This window comes from Arvicola amphibius, chromosome 14 (assembly GCF_903992535.2).
Source record: "Arvicola amphibius chromosome 14, mArvAmp1.2, whole genome shotgun sequence".
In the NCBI taxonomy this organism is placed as follows: domain Eukaryota; kingdom Metazoa; phylum Chordata; class Mammalia; order Rodentia; family Cricetidae; genus Arvicola; species Arvicola amphibius.
This window is the reverse complement of record NC_052060.1, coordinates 60,929,724-60,949,422: the sequence shown is the minus strand read 5'-3', so window position 1 is coordinate 60,949,422 and position 19,699 is coordinate 60,929,724. Positions and strand designations below refer to the sequence as shown.

General features: G+C 41.5%; 1 protein-coding gene across 1 annotated transcript in view; it reads right to left on the bottom strand.

Moving 5' to 3' along the window:
* Negr1 (neuronal growth regulator 1) overlaps window positions 1–19,699 on the bottom strand; it is a 674,664-nt gene that overhangs the window by 432,584 nt on the left and 222,381 nt on the right. The gene's annotated exons all lie outside the window — the stretch shown is intronic.

Genomic DNA, 19,699 nt, shown 5'->3' with positions numbered 1-19,699 from the left:
TGATGTGTGCTATCGAGATGTTCTAAGAAGGGTGCTTCAAAATATCCCATCCTCTCAATTTCCTGAGCTACCTCTAGTCTGAAAGAGATCTCTGGCAACACCCTGGTGTTCCAAAGATGCTTCCCTGGAGGATGCAGAGGATCCTCTGTCCACTCAAGGTCCACTCTCTTGTTTTCTAGTATTGTGATTCTTCCACAGACAACTCAGAACCCTTCAACAGCTGCAATATCTGAGGAGCAGGAAAGGAATAGTAGACCCGTAGCAGTGGGTGGCTGGAAGAGTCCGTCAATACAATAATCTGTATGATTGAAATCCAGAATATATGTTTTGATATTATCATGAGGCAGAAATATTTTATGAAGTAAGTTTAGTGCAATAGAAACAGAAGTTTTCATGTTTTGGGGTCATGTAATTTCCAGAAAGAAACGATTTTACTGTCTGGGAGTCACACTGGAAACAGCAGCCCTGCCATTTTGGTAAAAAAAAAAGCCTTGTTAGCCTCGAAGTCTCAAAGAGTTAAGGTCCAGTTCTCCCCGATCTGCTCAATCCAATATGTTCTTAAGTATTAGCTAGCTGAATCCAGAACAAAGAAACAAAACAGTGTGGGCAGGCACTGAAAGAGCTTCTTGAGGGTCTCAACTGAGGCCTGACGTTAGCTTCATGTCTGACACAGGAGATAAAGAGGCAGAGGAGAGAGAGACAGAGACAGAGAAAGACAGAGAGGGAGAGACACAGAGGGAGACAGACAGACAGAGACAGAGAGACAGAGAGAGAGAGGGAGAGAGAGAGACAGAGAGAGCCGGGAGTATGAGGAAATACAAATCAGTCACATGGCAGTGATCCAGAGATGGGTTTGGGAATTGATGAGTATACAACTGACCAAAGATGGAGGGAGTAGGAGACAAGGAGCCAGTGGCCTCCACACTCCTGCTGCGGGGGCAGGGATGTGCCTAGAGCGTTCCACAACCCCCTTTTGATTGAGCAGGGATAGCACATGTTGGAGAAGACACCAGCTGAAGTAAGTTCCCCACAACGATGCAACTACTGGGTACCAAGAAAATAAACAGCCCTGTTTGTGGCACAAAAGGGAAGAAAATTACATCCATTCCTGGCCAAGGGAAAATCTTGAATGTGGGGATGAATCAGAAAAATCAGGAGATTTCTATAAAATCTGGTTTATCAAAGCCATTTATTTTCTGAGTCTCTTAGCTGCTTTTCTGTGTAATTAACTCTCTGTGAGTTTGTTTATAACATAATCAGCTTTGCCACATGGAACTTGAAAGAGTAGTTATTCATTCCAAAGACATGCATCTTGGGTATTTTAAAATCATTAGGAGATTCTTTTCCAGTCCTAAGCTGCTAATGAGAAAAGACTCGTGTCTTGTTCACTAGGCCGCTCTGTTCCAGGCCCCAGATAGACGTGAACAAAAGAGCAGTTGGACTCCTGTGGACGATGCCCTGTAATAGCAGCGGCAACTGTGGTCCGCCCAACATAGCACGTTGGCCACCCAGGCATCGAGGGTCTGCTGGTCACTGAGATGCTCTCAGGTTGACCCCAGTACTCACCCTAAATCACAGAACACACAGAGGTCAGATGTCACAGCCTCCTTTGTGAAGGAGAAATTAAACACAAGTGAGTATAATATGAAAGGAGAGAACAAGAGAGAGAGAAAGGGGACGGCATTCAGGTTAGGATACTATAACAGGGGTGGGAGCACAAGGTTAATGAGGAGAAACTGGAAGGTCCAACATATACTACTACATTTAATATATGTACAGATCTTGCCATGCAACACACACAAAATGTGTCCATTGTAAGTCTCCGAGGGTCTAGGGAAAGCAAAAGAAACACAAATCTGTGGTAAATGAAAATAGCAGAATGTCTGAGGCTAGTGACATCATAGTGTCAGTGGAGAACCAATAAGTGACATAAACCACAGACTCCCTAACTACTTTCTGAACGTTTGCCCTTATACCCACAGGTGTGGCTCCTCACCCTTCATCAAGGAATCTTCTCTTTGCAACAGATGGAGATCATTACAGAAGCAGAGTCAATGAAATGCAAAACTGTGGGGCCTAGTCCCAGTGAATACGGCTACAAAACACTCTTGCACCTAAGGATCAGGGATCCTCGCTGAAGAAAGAGTAGAAAGGTTATAAGGGCTCAGGGGTTGGGCAGTTTTCTGTTAGACCGTGTCTCCTAGCAATGTAAGAAATTATCTCACAAAGTCTTATTATTATTATCTCATTCCTAAACATGAGCTGAGTGAGGACAAAAGCCATCATGCTCACAAGATTGGGGAAAATCCCACCAGGCCCCAGCCCTGGTCAAAAACTACAGACATCTATGGAATTCAGAGAGTGGGGGAAATAGTCTGCCCCAGGGGACAGTGTACCCACTGGTTTCCAACACCAAATGACAGCTTGTGTGGTGGAGGAATATGTATATGTGTATATGTGTTCTGTATATGTGTTGCTTTTATTGGTTAATGAATAAAGAATCTGCATTGGCCTGTGATAGGGCAGAGTGGAGCTAGGCAGGGAAAACTAAACTGAATGCTGGGAGAAAGAAGGCAGAGTCGAGAGAAGCCATGTAGCTCTGCCAGAGACAGATGCAGGATGCTGGACAGAACTTCACCCGGCAAGCTACAACCATGTGGCGATATACAGATTAATGGAAATGGGTTAAATTAAGATGTAAAAGCTAGCCAATAAGAAGCTAGAAATATGCATAAGCTAATAGGCCAAGCAGTGATTTAAATAATATAGTTTCTGTGTGGTTATTTCAGGGCTGAGCAGCCGGGAACAAACAAGCTGCCTCCTACAAACATGCATACAAGAATGTATATATATATATATGAAAAAGAGGCCATTAACTTGAGGGAGTGGGTAGATGACAGGATTTGAAGTGAGGAAAGATAACAAAGAAATAATGTAGTTATTGTTTCAAAAGCTAAAAAGTTGTAGTAAGATAATAAGAGATAATAAGGAAAGGGTACATAACCTCCTGTCAGGCTACACTTGAGAGTTGAACTCATGTGAATCACTGCTGCAGTGATTTCTGTGTGTTTTGAAGTTCTTAACTATTTCAACCATTTATAACATACATGAAGGACCCAAAGGCTCAAGCACGAATTGATTAGGTGCAGAGAATTGAGTTACTGAATTCAGAGAAGAAAGAAGACAAGTGTGGCTGACAATGGCAGAAGAAAATGGCATTTAAGAGTTTAAAATCCCTAGAGCAACACCACAGCTCCCTCCGGTGAAGCTGCGCCCTGGTCCTCGGTCCTGCTGCTTTATGAAGGCAGCACTGACTGCAGGATGTGGACTATCAGCCCAAGGCCACACACTCCACCATGCTCAGAAAAAAACATTTCCACTCACTATGAAAGACTTCTAGAAGGCAAAGGAAAAAAAAAAAGGTACTGCAGTTTTCTTCTCATTTCAAGTATCCAAATTATTCGGAACCAAGTGGCAGGAAGAGGAAGATAATCGGAACATGTGGGTCGGCTCTGAAAGAGAAAGCAGTGGATGGAAGCAGCAGAGGTGCCAAGCACTGCCTTCCTGTCTAGAGATGTTTGCCTGAGCCGTTTCTGGAGGAAGTTCTCAGAGTGGACAAGTCCCCAAGCGCACACGAGCCTCAGCCCTTGTTTGCCGGCTTTCCACTCACAGATGTTCAATGAGAACAACATAAATTAGATCCGCATTATAAAAATGCTCCCAGTAGCTGTTTGCAGGGGGAAAGCAGACAAGTGGCTGTTTCGAAATCTGATAGAATGGGTCAGAATCCTCAACATATGATAAAAACTAATGAGCCGCTAAGATCCAGCTGCAGGTTCGATCAATCCAACAGCAGTGTTTTGTTTCCTGAGTGGGACGAATGAGTAATGACAGCCCCTAGCTGTCACGTACCAGACTGCAAATGTTATTAATTATTTTAATACATCTTTTTAAAATGACCCAAGTCCATTAAATATCCTACCAGCTTGCTCCTTAAATTTCTGGGGAAAAAAATGAAATTTACAGCTGACCATATATTGCACCAGTAACTACATTACAGAGAACATTTAATCATATGTTCAGTGGATGAGTCAGTATATTTCCCACCAGCCTAAGGAGAAGCCTCTACTTTTCTTTTGTAAAACATAAAACAAAGACAAATTGGAAGCATTTTATGATGTAGCAACTACATTGGTATTTCTCAAGCAAGGTTGGTTTTCTCACTGTTATATCTGAGACTGTTTTTCTAGATTGTAGTCACACGTAAATCCTAACATATGTCTAAGTATCCTGGCTGTTTTCTCTGACCCTTTTTGATCTCTGATGTATACATTAAGACCGATTCCCTGAAGTTGGACCCTCCACTTAATGTATGTACATTGTGTCTGCACAGCACAGTGCCCATGCTAACAACTGGGGTACAGTCTGCATGAGTCTCCAGTGTGTTTGCACAGCACAGTGCCCATGCTAACAACTGGGGTACCGTCAGCATGAGTCTCCAGTGTGTCTACAAAGCATAGTGCCCATGCTAACAACTGGGGTACAGTCTGTACAAGTCTCCAGTGTGTCTGCACAGCATAGAGCCCATGCTAACAACTGGGGTACTGTCAGCACGAGTCTCCAGTGTGTCTGTAGCACTCCGTTTTCTGTCAGAGCGAAATAGCTGTGATGTAGTTGCAATGGCTTTGTTGACATTGGCTATCCAGAAGTTCTTGGTTTCATATAGGAAAATGAAATTAAATCTGTCAGGGATACTGGAATACATTGAATTTGCAGGGGAAAAGATGTTACTGTTTAACAGAGATAAACAAAACTGCTGCTTTTGCCTTGTGACTTGTGTGAAATAGTTTCATTCATCGAGTTTAGGCAGCAGTTGTTACAACTTGAGTGGTACGTACCCACATACACTCCCATTGAGTCCATCGTCTCTCCCACTTGCTTTTATAGGCATCATCATAACTGATGCTCATATCTATTATGGTACTCTGCAAAAGCGTGTTGGTCATAGACTAAAAATTCCTGCCCAAATGGATTTTTATAGTTGATTTATACAATTTTGAATAATATTGTGTTTCTTGTCATTTATCACTTCTGAAATGATGATAATTTGGTGAAATTATATTGTAAAATATGTCTTTTATGACAGCCCTGTTCTTCAGGGTCAGAGCTTAAATTGGTAATTTGATAAGATAGACAATCAGAGTTCTGACTGGATATGTCATTAATAGTCTTTTTATTTTCACCAGAAGGTTTAGTTCCCACTAGGGTGGCTGACAGGAAGATCAGGGACAGTCTCAGCTACATAGCCTGTCACACAGACAGGCCTACACAGACCCTGCCTGAGAAACCCAAACAAGGAAAGAAGAGCTTAGTTCAAGGCTGCTAAGTCCTCTCTGTTTTGTTATGATGGCTAAAGAGTTGCGAGTGTTCTCGTCACTTCACCGTCATGTGACTTCTACAGTGATGACGCTGTCCTTTGGCATGCCCACGCCATCATCGGGATTCACAGCCAGATGGCTCATGGATTCTCCTGGTTCACTTCATACCCCCCAACAGTGTTCTCTGGAATCAGTATTGTTTATTTCCCTGTGTCTATCGTCTTTAGAGCTGTTGCCATATTAGAGAGACAAAGAGCTGGATTGCCGTGCACCGCGCCCCCCGTGTCTGCGTTCGGTGCGCTGGCACCCAGTTACCGAGCTTCCGGCAAGGGGCTGGAGGTTAAAATACACAGACACACACACAGAAAGAGAGACAGAGACACGGGTCATCCTTGAGTTCCCCAAGAATGCCCCCTTTATTGTGTTCAGGGGCAGATTATATAGAGATAGCCACACCCCAGCCAAACCCACCAGAAACCACTCTCTTGCCATCAGGAACTCCTGAAGGTCTCCTGCTCAGAGCAGCTGTAGGCACTCAGATCAGGGGATTACAAGAAATTCAGGATCTGGGGTCTCACTGCTCCCAACACTGGATACCCTCTCCATTACAGTGTTTGATTGTTCCTGCCCACTCCTAACAGAACACAAACTTCAAAATTGCTATCTGAGATGCTGTGGTAAGCTCCTGAGGAAGCTGTTCACCTCCACACCCGGGTCTCTCCCGTACTCTTCAGCTGGAGTTAGCACAGTCACATAGCCAGCCTCATCTCAACTGCCGTCTCGGCTATCGTCTATGTCCTCCTCTGAGGACCAGAACAACCTTATTACACCACACAGCACATCTCACTCCCGACACATCATGTTCTGACCTTCTTCCCTGGCACCTTCCATACCTGGGCTGCCTTCCCTGCTCATGTGACAGTTTCCAAGGGTTCTCAGACCTCTAAGGAACTGGGTTCTGCTCTCAGGATGAGTTATGTAGAACAGAACGAATTTACCTGCACTCTATTTACTCATTTATTTAACTCAATGGATTACAAATGATAATAATAATAGCCAAATATAAACCTTTATATTCCAAAATGTACCTATTAATAGCTGTTTACTGAATGGCAATAAATTAAAAAACAGGGGAACTACTACGTTTATAGCATTATTCTTCACTTACTACAAAAATAACTGGCTTAGGTTTCATTTTGGGGAAGAATATTAAAATCATAGGTTATATTAGTTAAATATTATAGGAACACACCTAATTTTATTGTAGAAAATGAATTGCATGTGATGTTTTGCAAACATGAAAAATAATATAAAAATATGAGATTTTATAAACAATTGCAGGATCCAAAGACTTTACCTTTAAAAACATTTTAAATACGTGAAGGATACACTAATATGTGATAGTCTTCAATGTGCCTGTAATTACATGTAGAGAGTCTATTTATATAGACTCATGCCATTTATGTAGGCATGAGTCACACTTCTAATTTTAAGATTTATACTAGTTTTGGTTAAACCACAGACAATGAAACAATTCAGGTGACATTAATTTTCGACAATACACTTTCTTTAGCTCAGTATATCTAAAACATTATTTCAGCATGTAATGACATAAGATTATTGATGAATTAATGAACTAATATAAAAACTATTTTTACATTAGTTCTGTAAAATATAATGTAAATTTTACTGACACTGTGTAGTTCAGCTCAGAACACCCACCTATTTAACACTCAGTCATCACAAATGTCAGTGGTGTTTCAGAACACATGAGCAAAACAGTGTTGTTAATTACATTCCCAAAGAGCATGTGTCGAACACCCGAGGTCTATAGGGTGTTTATAACAATAAACTAAAGTCACGTCACTCAATTGTGCTAATATCTCAACCCCTAAGTCTATCTTTCTCCAAATTGTTCAGTGCCAAGTGTGCAGAAAAGTTTTTTTGTTTCTACAGAGTTTGAGGGTGACTGATTTTCCAAGGTGGCTCCTGTCCACATCCTACAGAGGGAAGAACAGTGTCAGCAGAGTTCCAGAGCCATGTCCAGTGAGACTGAGTGCCTAACACAGTGCTTGCTGTGGATTCCCTGCTGCAGAGTCAGGTCCTCCCCGAAGGAGAAGTCCTTGGGACCTGTTCTCATGTTTTCACACTTGCCTGTGGCCTTGGTCTCTGGCCCTTTTCTCACTATACATGCCCTGTGTTCACACGCCAGAAGGCATCCAGAACAATGTGAGCACTGGAGAGATACCAAGACACACAGAGACATCATATTTATAAGAACAATCTGCTTGGATCCCTGGGGGCTCCCCTGGAAGTATGGTCGGGGTCTGGAAGAACATCATTAAAGTCAAAGCCAACACATGAACTCAAAGGAAAGTAGTGCATCCTAAAAGGCCATGGCTCAGGATAAAGCCATCTCTGTTCACAACAAAGCCACACCCAAGAGCTAGGATCAAGCCTTTACAACAGGACACAAGTGGATAGCCCTTGAGGAGGCCTGTGACTCCAGTGTGAGAGATGGAAAGGAGCATTTAGACTCAACAGAGAGTCCAGAGTGCCATGGATCCAGAGACCATGGGGGCAAAAATATCAGTAGGCATGTGATTTAGCCTAACTGTAAGAGAGTGCATGTCTTCTGAAGCAACAGACCATGTGTAGGGCTATCCAAGCACATCTGAGCCCAGCTCACACCACCATGTCCTGGATGGCAGCGGTGGGGCTTCACAGTGTGTTGTTTTTCCTACTGCATGCTATGGATGTTTATGAAGATGTCTTTTCTAACAACACACCTCATGCCTTGCTTTACTTTGTGCCAGTCTACATTGTGGTTTGGTTTTGTAGGGCTCACAGTTAAGTGACCATATCTCAGAAGACAATGAAACTTAAGCATGGCTCAGACCATAAGAATATGGATACTTGAAGTTGGATGGTCAATGTAACGTGTTTTGGACTCACCCGGGAGACTGATGCAAACCTCTGGCTATGACTAGGAGGCATTTAAGAGATTAACTGAGCATGAGGAAGAGCCACTCCACATAAGGTGGGTTCATTTCATGGACTGGGGACTCAGTTATAGTGAAAGAATGAAAAGGAGTCAGTCAATAACATGTATGAAGTTGAGTCCAAGAGGGTCGGGTAGGTGGGAAGACAATTATGGGCATTTTCATCAGAGTGTACACCTTCTTGATCTCCAGTCAGTTAATGGGGAATTGATGAGGTAAACTCTTTTGGGCAGTATTGCCAAAGAGTAGCCCAGAGACGTTGTTCTTGGAAACACCTTATGTTTGATATCACACTAAGAATAACAATGCTGTTACACACATCTCAGAGGTGTATTAAAATCAAAGGAAGGAGGGCTGGCAAGATGGCTCAGAGGTTGGGAGCATTGCCTGCTCTTCTGGAGGTCCTGGGTTCAATTCCCAGCAACCACATGGTGGCTCACAACCATCTGTAATGGGGTCTGGTGCCCTCTTCTGGCCTGCAGGCATACACACGGACAGAATATTGTATACATAACAAATAAATAAAATATTTTAATAAAATAAAATAAAATCGAAGGAAGATTTGAGATTAATATTTTTGAAGAAAAATCGGGATATAAGCAAATATATCAGTTAAATAATCAAGTAATTATGTATATGAAGAGGTGGGGATTACTAGATTTATAACCTTTTCCATTGACAGCTTCACCCTACAGAACCAATAGAAATCAGTTCACAGCACCAAAAGCCTTAAGATGTAAATTTGTGTGTGGTGTTGCCCATCTTCCAGCATTTGAAAGGAGTAAGGTCATCCTCTACCACTCAGTGAGTCAGATGCCAGCACAAGCTACATACGACACCACTATAAAAACTGAAACCCACCAACCTAAATGTAAACGTTTTATCTTGCCTTTTTTGATCTGTTTGATCTTCCATGCTGAAACAGTTTCAAACAAAAAAAAAATACTGGAAAGATACAAAGCCTACTTTCTCTGTGTAACTAGTTATACAGGAAGGCTCATCTCATTTCCTAATGCCATTGACAGTCAACAATGTCTTTCTATGGTCACTTCATCAGCCACCAATTTCAATTCCAGCATAAGATTCTAGAACAATTTTCTAAATGAAATTAAACTGAATTTCTGTTTTAATGGTATTCATGAAATTCTAATTTTATTTCCTGTTCCTACTAGCTAGCTTTAATCTCGGTGGTTTGGCAGTGATTTTTTAAAAATAAATTTCCTTTAGATTAGAAATATCTCTGTACGTACATCAGTCAGTTTTGCAAGTTATAAAAAGAGGTGGGGAGCAGCCATTAACCCGAGGAAGGGATAGTACCCAGTTGAGCCACCAGGGAAGTCCTGTGGACAGGAAGCTCTTCCGTGTGTCTTGGAAGACGGCTTTGGTTGGGTGTGTGTAGTAAGGGAGTGAGCAGCAATGTCAAAAACAAGACAAAAGCAGGGAGTCTTTAGACAGCAATCAGTTCACTCAACTCCAAAACATGTGCTGTGCTTGTTTAGGTCAGGATGTGAGATTCTGCCTTCAGTCAAATCAGCTGTAAGACATACAAGACACAATATTGTTTTCAATGAGATGTTAAGACCGTGCTCTGCTGCAGGACTGGGTCTGTGCTGTTTCTTCGAAGGCAGGGGCTCTCAACCTTCCTAATGCTGCCCCTTTCACACAGTTTCTCATACTGTGGTGACCCCAAACCATAAAATTATTATTGTTGCTACTTCATAACTGGAAGTTTGTGACAGATAATGAAAATATCTGTGTTTTCAGATGGTCTTAGGCAACCCCTGCGAAAGGGCTGTTCACCCCTCAAAAGGGGTCTTGACCCACAGGTTGATAATCAATACTCTACAGATCCCCACTTAGAATCTAGGGCTCCACTTTGCTCTTCCTCACACTTCCTCATAGTGATGCTTTGAAGCTTACCTGAGACTCTGGTGACCCCAACCACCCATCACAGAAAATGTTGTCGTCCTTATGCTGAGTATGACTCCCTTTTTAATCACCTCAGACACATCTTGCATTTTCCCAAAGGCTCCCCTCAAGCAGCTATCACCCTCTTTTCCAAGGCTGGGGTAATCTCACCCCCACTATCTTTCTCCTCCTCAGCAGTCCTTCCCTGGGTGACTCTTTAATCTTTTATCCCCACAAAGTTCCCGGAACTATAAAAGGATCAAGAGACAGGACAATAAATAAGAGCATCTTTGCTTTCAGATGGGGAGCCTGCTGTGCCACTCACATTCTTCACTGGTGAGCTTTGACCCCGTGCATTCTGGGTAAGTGCTTTCCAGAGCTGGGGCTGGGCTCCCAGCAGACCTCTCTCCAGTCTTTGTTTTCCTTGATCCTTTCAAAAACCCGTTTCTCCTTTTAGTCTCGTAAAACTGCATTTTCTAAATTATCACCGCTTGCTTCCTCCAAGATGATCGTGTTCTCTTTCCCTCTCACTCCGATTAATCCTAGAGGACAGCTGCATGGCAGGAAGGTCTCCTCTACTTGATGTCTCTCAACACGGAACTCTTCTGTTCTTCAGTTCTATGTTACAAACAAGTTTCCATTATCAGTCAATATGGCTAAAATCAAATCACTCCATAATTTCTTTACTTTTGAGGCTTCTAAATATCAATACGGTCCCAGTCACCCAACCTGGAAATCTTGTTGCATAACATGAATTTCTGAACTTTTAATCTAAAAGATTTTTTGCTGTTGTTTTTTTTTTTTTTTTAAAAAAAAAAAAAACTTATTACCGTCAAAATTGTTGCAAAATGAACAGAAGAGATGCCAAGTAAAGGAGGCCTGGCTGCCATGCAGATATCGTCTAAGAATAGTCTGATAATTTTTACATAAGCTCCAACACCATGCCTTTACTTCTCCATGGTTATATCAAGTATTCCTCTTTAATTAATATTCTTACATTGAAACATTTATTTCATTTGTAGAACTTAACAATTTTAAAATAAAGGTTTAATATCCTCAAATTTAGAAATGAATATCAGGGCTGGAGAGGTGGCACAGGTGTAATAGAGTATGCTAATTTTGAAGCAGACATAGGTTCAGTTCCTAACACCCACATGGTCACGCACGACTAACTGTAACTTCACCTGTGGGATCCAACACCTTCTTCTGGCTTCTCCACGTTCCTGCATGTATGTGGTACACGTATAGTCATAACTCTCTCTCTCTCCCTCTCTCTCCCCCATGTGCGCTCTCTCTCTCTCTCTTTCTCTCTCTCTCTCTCTCTCTCTCTCTCTCTCTCTCTCTCTCTCTCTCTCTCTCTCTCTCTCTCTCACACACACACACACACACACACACACACACAATACAGCTTTTAAAAAGCAGAAAAGAGCCGGGCGGTAGCAGCGCATGCCTTTAATCTCAGCACTCGTGAGACAGAGTAAGTTGGTGGTAGATCTCTGTGAGCTCCTGTGAGTTGAAGGCCATCTTAGTCTAATTCCAGGCTCCAAAGCTATAGAGAACCCCTGTCTCAAAAACAAACAACAACAACAAAGAAAATTCAAATTGTAGAGGGTTTCTATCCGAGGGGTAAACACGAGGATGTATTTTTCAGTGGAGTTTGAGTCTATATTTAATCACTTCATATTCAAATCTTACATTATATAATGCAGTCCATATGAAATACAGTTTGTGATTACATTATAGAACATACATAAATACTATGCCAATTAAATGCATACATATTATACATGTCTATCCAGTATTACATATTATTCCATATGTCTAACAAAGCATATCCACTTGGGATGACATAACTCAGAGGAATGACTCTTCTGTTTCTGTGCTCTGTGAGACAAACATCTTGATGCAGGATCTGAAACATCACATGATCAGGATTATTTTCTCGAATGTGGGAAACATGATTGAATGGGTTGGGTCTTGTCCTTCCCATCTAGGAAGCGCACATATGGCAGAATTTTATCTCCTTTTCAGTTTTGCATCAATGGCGGAAATAAATTTCTAAGACATTCTTTCTGAGTTCCAATTATTTTGACAGCACAGAATTACAGTGCTAGAAAAGAATCTAAGAATGCCCACTCCAGGATTCAAGGAGGCCATCATTACTCGGGGAAATCTCTTCTATTCTTAAGAATTCAACTTTGTGATCAAGGTATCTCCCCTGCCAGGTAAGTATATAGGGTTTTACACCCTATCCTATTCCCTCAACTTTTCAGGTTTAATAATACCCATCAATTGTTCCTGCAGACAGTCTGAAGATGACTTTTCATGCTAATTGAACCATCACCCCACCCTCGTCCAACACCTTTTCTGCCCTTTTCTTTTCCAGAAGATGACACAATACCAGAAATTCTAGGAGATGTGTATTGGCCAGAATATGCAGCAGGGACAAGTGGGTCTGAGCTCCAGCTCAAAGCTGTGTCTATGTCTAAAGCATCTGTTTTGCTCACATTAATTCTTCCTTCTGATAATGTCTAAGGTTTATGTTTCCAGTTTCCATGGGCCGAGTGTAGGTGTACCTAGAGCCCATGGCTCCCCTCTCATCTCTGGGCTGAGGATTCATTCCTCAGAGGTCATATATCAACAGACACTGACAACTTCCTTGTGTGTGGAATCCAAAACATTCTCCCTGAGCTCCAGGCATTGGCTATAGACCTGGTATGCTGTGGGTTGTGACTAGTGAATCTGTTTTCTTTGTGTCTCTGTGTCTGATTCAGTCTGTTTTTGTTTTTGTTTTTTTTTTTTGTTTGTTTTTTTTTTGTTTTTTTTTTTTTTTTTTTCAAAGTCTTCTGTTGCAAATGTCAACTTCATGACTGAAGCCTATGGTATGTTGGCCACTGTTATGTGAGTTGTGTGTACTCTGCATGCCTTAGTTATCGTGGTGCCAAATTAAGATGAACCCAGCACTGAAGGCAGCACTCACAAGAACTGTGCAGCACAGCCTAGGTCTTCAATGTGCATTCAAATCTAAGCTTGAGCCTCTGATTCTGAGTGTGTGCCTCATTCTGAAAACTTCAGCATCATTTTGTCCACTCTTTGAAAATGGTTGTGACTTGTGGTCATTTTCTTCATAAACTGTCTTTAGTTTCCATGTAACTTTGAACTTTGGTGTAAAGTTAATTAAATATTAATACAATTAAAACAAGTATCATTGATTGCATCTTTAGTCAATATTAAATACTTATAATAATTATGTTTGATTCTCTGTAATAATGTTTTCATTTACAGATACAGTAGATCTGGGAGAAATTGTTTAGAAAAATTACACCTTTTAAGCTCTATCAACTTACTGTAATCAATAATATAATTTGAAACTTCACTTCCTCCAAAATATATTCCATTGCTTTTAGATTTAAAAGCACTTTTTGTTAAGGTAAATGGTTACCACCATACATCAGAAGGGGAATTGCATTTAATTTTATCACACCTAAAGTTTGAAAAATTACTTTATTAATTTTTTAATGTTATATGTCACAAAGCCCATTTTCTATTTAAATAGCACCTATCAGGGAATCGATGAGAAATTTGCCAGGCCATGTAAAGGTGATTTTTTTTTTCTGCAGAATTTGCCATTTGCTTTAGTGTTTGCTTTATTCTTGGGCTCCATTGGTTTCAGCACGTCCAGCCTTTGAGACCCGATCCTGCTCTGAGAACAGAACCTGAAGTTTCATTCTGGAGCAGAGTCTGCATTGCAGGAAATCAGTGTGCCTGTTAATACCGAAAAGCTTTCTTTCAAGCGTGGTGCTTTGCGAGATCACAGCACATGGTGTTCTACAAACAAAATCCATGGAAATGTTGAAAATAGAAATATTAATAACATGCTATCTAATAGAGGACAATGGAAATAAAACTTGATGAAAAGCAGGTACTGGGCACTGGCCAGCTCGTTGGCAGTGCAGAAGCTTGCTGCAAACACTGATGGCAGTCCATGCCTGGAACTGTCAGATATCAGGGCCTTGAAGGGATGGAAAGCCAGCTTCCAGGGGCAACAGGGAAGAGGGAGGGAGAAGTTCTGGATTCCGTGGACTCATGCTCCATGGAAGATGTGGCCTCAAAATACAAAACATGCCTTTTCCCCAAATGTCCTCAATGCAAAATCAACATTAGAATCCACACTACAATTTTTCTAGTTGTAGAAAATATATAGCTTTTAAAAATAAAACTTTTGACTTTGAAATTAGGAAAGTAATAAAAAAAATTCTATTCTCTTCTAGTTAAAGCTTTTTTTCCTTTTTGTCACAGGTTTTCTAAGATTAACATGATGTTTTTTCTACCTGCATTAAAAATTAGCTTCTTTATAAGAAGATTAATTTGAGCCTGCACTTATACTCGCCCCAACTTCACATCATTTTACGTGGGAGATAAGCCACATTAGGAACTGTCAAAAATCATTTTTATCGATGAACAATATTTTTTTAGTGAAACATTTTTTAAAGATGTGGAAATTGTTATGAAATCATAAAAAAAAATGCATCCCCGGTATTTTAAAATGGGCTGGATGACTGCTGACAACTTCTGTGGTTCACAGCATCCTGTCATTACCTAGCTGTGGATGAGGAATGCCACCTCAACAAGGAAAAATCCTGACTGACATGAGGGAGCACAAGCTACACATCTCCTCATGCCGTCTCCAGGGGCCTGCGGTCCAGTGAAGATGCAGACATGGTTTCTGTGAGAGACTGGAGAAACGTGCACCTTGGAATAAATGCTCCTTCCATAGGAGCCTGAAGGATTAGGTGGCAGAGTGCTGGAGTCACAGAACCACATAAGATAAGGAAATAATATAAAAATTTCATGGCTTTATTACTAATCAATAATGCCATATTGATTGTCTACTCTTAAATGCAAATCGATACTAACTTTTAAAAATGCAACTCAGCAATTCATTAATTATTCTTTGCAAATGGCAACGGAGAGTTTACCACAGATCTCTTGTGGCTTCCTCAAGCCAAGGCAAAGGACGCAGTCCAGAGCTGTATGTCCCTAGGCTTGCTAGCAGTAATGGCTGCTAATTGGTCACAATCTGAGAAAGCACATGAAGAAAAAATATTGAGGAAGTTGCACCTGCTATTCACCCATAGAGTGGTTTGCAAGTAGCACTTAGGAAAAGACAGAGTTCAAATAGCTGCTTTTGAGGTTGCCAAGTCTCTCTCTCTCTCTCTCTCTCTCTCTCTCTCTCTCTCTCTCTCTCTCTCTCTCTCACACACACACACACACACACACACACACACACACACCAGTGATGCAGAGACAGAAACTCAGATCTGCACTCAGATAGTCATGTGCACAGAGCTATATTTACAGAACACTAAAAAGGTAGATCTTCTTTCCTTGGTGAGAGTGTCAGGCTGACAGGTCAGGCTTGACAGCTCGGCCTCTGTTCTGCTCTGCTGGGTACAATATTGACTTTTGCAGGGAGCCTTGTAAATATCACACTTGTGTACCCGAACCCACGTTGAAGCAGTGTGGCGGCATTCAGACTTCCAGCAGATACCAGAGCCACTCAGAGAGCAAGTAACACTTAATTAGAAAGCCAAATAACCAAGGGCTGGCGGTGGTTGTAGACAAAATAAAACTCAAGGAAAGAAAGTAGGGTCAGTGTATTAAGTAACCTTAACAAAACCTAAAAGGTAAGATTTGGTGTTTTTAAGGAGGTGGAAAATAGGAGGCTTAGGAAAGGAATGGTCTAAGGAGAGGCAGTGATGGCTGCGCTGCAGGACTGAATTTTCACTTGCGCACACAGATCTCCCCCTCATTTGGAGCAGGTTCATATAAGCTTGGGGCAGAAATGACATAAAACCAGCATATGAATAGATAAATAAATAAGTAATCAAAACCATGTACTCTGTGGAATTTTCCAGGCTCAGTTTAACACAGAGGAAACTCAAGTGTAGGAATGCCAGAATGGAGTGTTTTATTCTATTTCATGATTGTCATAAAGCCTATGATTGACTTTTTTTTAAAAGAATCTTATCACTATCCTGGTGCTCGAGCCCCTTTCATGGAGTTACAGGTCAGTCCACAGACCAATGAATCAGAAAATAATGGGTAGGAAATAAGGGCATCCTTTATCTCGTTTATTGATTTCTGGGTGACCAAGCAAAGCTGAGACAGTAGAGAGGAAAGAAGCAGAGGGGACCATTGGGTGACCAAGCTTCCCATACCAACAGCGGCTTTACACAGCAACCTCCGTGTCCCTTTCCATCCCTTCTTTGTCCATTATATATTATATTCATAGTCATTTCAGTTATGGCTTATTACATATATAAGTTTTATATATACACACATATTGTATATGCATGTTTTATATATACATATATAAAAACATAGAGATGTATGGATTCTGGACAGCAATAAAAAGACGACAATTTATAATAACTGGAAGCATTTCAACCTGCATTATAGAAATTTTATGACATTTATGTAGACAGTTGTGATATACACATATACCATCACCTACTTGGTATGATAAAATTTAAAAAATGTTTTAATATCTGGAAAAAAATCATCAATAGTGCTTTGGTTTAGAATATGGCATTTGGGAAAAATGTGATTCCATAATCATTTCAATGCCCTGGAGATCTGTGTACTTTGAGTCTAAGGACTCAGCATTGGATTAATAAGAAGGGAACAAAGACAGCTTACAATGACTGTCGATGGCACACCTAGACATAGACTCTAAGGTGGTTATATGAAGAAGCACTCACAACTCCTTCTTCATCCTGGATCCTGGATTCCAGGTAAGAACAGAGATGAGTGGATTCCTGTTGGCCTCACGGACTGCTCTGTGAGGGTCAAGCCCTGACAGCTAACACAGCTATCATTTTACAGCATGGTCACGCCAGGAACAAGAACGGATCTGAGTGCTGACAGCCAGCCTCTGTGCTTCTCAGCTATGTTTGCTGGCCTGTGACACTGGTTCTGTATAGAGAACTAAGAAGAGTGAGAAACAAGCAGGACTATACGAGCACCGTGAATTCAGGATATCCAAGACAGAAGGGATGCTGCAGTCATTACGACCAGGACGCCTGCGGCAGGACGGTGCAAACGTAAGCCAAACTCACATTCTAACAGAAAAGATGCTATCTGTCCTTAAACTACAATTATTAGAGACCATGCCAATCCACCTTATCAATGATTTTTAAATTTGGTAATTCATGTTTTAACCTTAAATAGATATAAAATTTCCTTTTTCAGAAATATATAATGTGTGGTGATATATTGTTTGTGCTATAACAAGTAGAGTTTGATTGCAGATCTGAGGGTGGAGCTAGTCACCAGTTAGCCATAGAGGCCAGGCAGTGATGGCACACACCTTTAATCCCCACACTTGGGAGGCAGAGGCAGAGGCAGGTGGATCTCTGTGAGTTCAAGGCCATGAAATTGATCCAGTCTAAAAGTTAAAGAGAGTTGGGCAGTTGTGGCTCACACCTTTAATCCCAGTACTTGGGAGTCACATGCCTTGAATCCCAGCACTAAGGAGGTGGAGACAGGAAGGGATATGGCTGGGCAGAGAGGGGAATATATGGCAGGAGGAGACGGGAACTCAAGGAATTCAGACTGAAGATTTGTAGAGGCAAAATATTCCCTATTCAGTCTGAGCATTGGTAGAGGTAAGAACTAGTGGCTGGCTGTTCTGCTTCTCGGATCTCACAGCTTTCAGCCTTTAATATTTGACTCTGGGTTTTTATTTAATAAAAGCAATTAGGGTTGTGTTACAATAAATGACTATTTTAAAAACACAGAATCTGATTGGTTTGATGAGTTATCTTCCATGTAGTTTTGTAAAGCTTGATTGTAATGAATGTTGAGTAAATCAGGATTACATATCACCACCATTTGTAAAACAACTTAGTGACCCGTGAGAGGCTTTCAGTGATATCAGTGATGACGTGATTTTGTCAGGAAACAACCACACATATAGATTCAGGAAAGATGTTTGGAAGGAAAATCACTGAGGAGACCCAACTGCATAATCAACCGCCTCCATTGTCACCACTTCCCTGTACCTCTCGGATGTCCCCTCGTGAGTGAGTGCTGCGTGCGGTTTTTATCAGTCATGCCTTTCCGTTCCCAGCCATCTCCTGTGCCCTGGTCCTCATTTTCACAGGGCAGGTGTCATTATCACCACACATATCAAAGGTTTAAATTCCTTTGGAAAGCTAAATTCACAATGGGCTGCCAGGTTTGCCATTATTATGTCTGCCGTTTAATCATGTCATTTATTTAATTTCAAACCTCTCCCAGCGAACTCACATATATTGAAATAAAATATGCAAATAAATTCCATCTCTGGAGAAGAGTAAATTCACCCGTGAAGCAGAATGGATTTCCATTTCCCTAATGCACATTGGCACTTCTGGGCGTCCACTTCCATTAGCCTATAAAAGTGTCCCAGCTATGTCAGCACCAAGAGCCTGTGAAGACGATAAGCTTACCTAGCAAAGGACTTCCAAACCTCACGGGCAAAGAAGAAACACCCAGTGCATTTAAAGTCCTAGAATTAAAATTCTCTACCACAAATGTGATACATGTTCTACTAAAATAATTACTTTTCTTCCTGAATGTTAGCACCACAAACCAAGTGGCCTGCTTATATTCAGTCCTGGCAATACATGGCTCAAGAGGGTCACCTCTGTGTCAGGGAGGAAGGACAGGGCCACATGTGTCAGATAGGTTGTCTGTTTTGACATCAATCTCCAGATAATTAGCCAGGAGTCTAACTGCATAATGAGATGGGGAGTGGGCATGACAATTACTCTCAGGAAGCCTTTCAGAAAAGTTCCACTGAAAATGGTAACATAGCTACTCCAATCCTGTGTGGTGAGTCCAGTTTCTATTCTCCTGACTTCCTCTGGACAACGATGAGAAGATGTGTAGTGGGGATGCTTGCCATAACTGGACTAGGCTGCCTTTAAAGAGTTCCTGCAGACCTGGATTAATTGCCTCTCACAGAGGCTTGAGCATGAACGGATGATGGCTCCTTCATGAAGGTAAAACAAGGCAGCGGAGGGTTGTGATGGCCAGTGTGGGTCGTCAGCTTGACTATATCATCTGGAGTCAACTAAAACCCAAGCAGCGGGGCACACCTGAGAGGGGATGTGGGTCGTCAGCTTGACTATATCATCTGGAATCAACTAAAACCCGAGCAGCGGGGCACACCTGAGAGGGGATTTTTTTTTTTTCTTGATTGGATCATTTGAAGTGAGAAGACCCATACTAAATCTGGCCACACCTTCTGGTGGCAACCCACATAAGAAGACATGCGAGAAGGAAGATTTTGTATTCTGACTCTTTGACATCATTCATGTAGGCAAGTTCATCTATCCTGACACTGAGACATGCCTTTGCCGG